Consider the following 2,632-nt stretch of genomic DNA (forward strand, 5'->3'; position numbering starts at 1 on the left):
AAACCTACATACAAACATACACAAACATACATACGTACCTACATACATACATACATACATACATACATACATACATACATACCTACATACATACATACATACATACATACATATACATACATATACATACATATAAAATAATTATATGTACACCTTAGGACATACACATACAAAAAAATACATACACATACATACCTAGGTCTACATACATACATACACACATACATGTGCATACCTACATATACATAGGGTATATGCACGAAGTTGTGGTGCCAAAAAGGTGCCACACTTCAAAAAAAATGAAAAATGCTCATATGGCACGCGCCTTATGAGCATTTCAAACTTAAAAAAAACCCATGTCTGCATTTTGGATGCATTCTGCATTCCCAAACCCACAATTTGGCAATTTGGGGTGCTATTTTCTTGCACTCACACTTTGTAAAAGCCTGATATTGGGCACTAAGTTGTCCATCTCTCATCAAAATGCTGCCACGCCATTGAAGAGCTCAAAGAGGTATGTATTTTGTTTTCTTATTGTCATTTTTTTTTATTAATTTGAAGATTAAACTAGGTTTATTGATTTAAATTTATTTTCATTATCAGGAAATGAGATTAGACAAGAAAATGTTGAAAACACTGAATCACCTCCTCATGAAGACCATATTAAAGAAGAAGCACATCAAGAACCTCCTACAATCCCTAGACATCCCATAGGTACACAAGAAAACCTATTAGGTCAAATAGAAAATAGCCAAAAAGAGCTTGAAGGTTTAATCACAAGTCTAAAAGATCCCACTGGAACAAACTCCCATAGGAAAAACCTTGCCAGTTATTTGCAATCTATTGTATCTCACATACAATCTATGAGTGGGTAAATAAATTTTTGGTCCAGTAAGAAGGAAGAACAAAAGCAATTTTATGCTGACAAATTGTCATATGCGGCAATGAAGAAAATGAAAATTAATAAATTTGACTTGTGTGCTCTTTTTACGGACCCCCGAACGAATCAACCTTTACACCCTAGATGTAGTTCTAAGATTCCCTATTCATTGGTGTCATCATGAAGGGATTAAGAACAATTTTTGGGATAGGTGGTGGATGGTATTTGATCAGCCCCCATGCAATAATCATGAGGTACCCCAGTACTTTTTGAGAAAACTGTACTGTGAGTTTGTCCTTAATGAGATCCCAAACTATTTTGATTTCCTAGATTTCCAAGGTAGAGGTGGGGGTTCCTCACATGATAGAGAGGTTGCACAGTGTGACCCAAATCTCCCACCAAGACCCTTGGCCAGACCTATGGTGGAGCATGTTATTATTTCTTCCATTGTGAAAGAGAGTATTGAGGTTGAAACTCTAGACTCCATTAGCTCACTCACTTAGACCCTTATACAATATGCTAGGCCTCCAGTAGAGGGTGATGCGAGTGATGATGGTGATTCTTCTAGGCATCGATTTCTAGCTCATTTTTGTCGATCTTGTGGTTCTCTTTGTACTTATGATCCTAATAGTTCTGAGAATGCACATGCACGAGTGGAGTTTGCTATAGAGAATATTGTCATGACTGAATCCTTGTTGAACGAAACATTTGGCATTGATACCTAGGTGAATTTCATTACAAGTTCATTGCATTCTTTTTATTAAATCTTATATGTAAATTTGAGAATATATCTAAATTAGTAAATTATTATGATAAAAAATTAGGGTCAAAGTGTTCACAATACTAGCAACATTCCGGCAACACCCTTTTTCACGACTTCGTCGACTCGACAGGTATACAAGGAGTGAAGAAATATAATTATTATATGTAGATAGTTGAACCTTATGTGAATGATTTTCTAATTACTCATTTTGGATGTCAAATAGTTTGATGCTAGAGCTTCAACATCAACACCTCGTAGTGCATTTCATCAACAATCTTTCACCCAGGTAAACAATTTATCTTTAATGTTGTTATTAAATAATATAGATAGTTTTGGCGATTAATCAATATACTTTGTTTAATTTTTAGATGTTGACATTAGAGACTCCTCCTGCTATCCGCGCGTCAATGGAGTGTGGTGTCGCTGCAGCAGTAGCAAGTTCAACTGCTTTAACAGAAGTATGAGACATATTTGTAAATTTAGCAAATTTAGCATTACATTTTTTATCTTAATAATATGTTATTGAAAATTTTAATGACACTTGTATTTAGTTTAATTTATATTGTGATGCTTATAGGAGGGGCTTGTCAGTCCAGATCATGAACGTGCACCTGTTGTGGATGAACATCATGATTATTTGTATGCGGTAAGTGACTATTCTATTATATGTCATTCTAAAATTCAATTTTTGTATATGCTAACATCATTCTTTTCATTGTATCATGTGGAGTTACAAAAAAGTCTAGAGAGGAGGTCGAGTGGATGTACTCGAAAGGCACCTGCATCATATACATCTCCATCCCCTCGATAGGAAAAGATATCTCGTGATCTGTTTCCTTCCCTTAGAGGGAAATGGATAGAATAGGGTCCTATGTTGTATGCCTATATGGCAATTTTGAACATATGTTTTGTATTACGAATATGTGACATTCTATGTCCATATGGCTTTTGGCAAGCTCCTATTTGACTTTATTGGATACCATGTTGTA

This window comes from Cryptomeria japonica, chromosome 4 (assembly GCF_030272615.1).
Source record: "Cryptomeria japonica chromosome 4, Sugi_1.0, whole genome shotgun sequence".
NCBI lineage: Eukaryota > Viridiplantae > Streptophyta > Pinopsida > Cupressales > Cupressaceae > Cryptomeria > Cryptomeria japonica.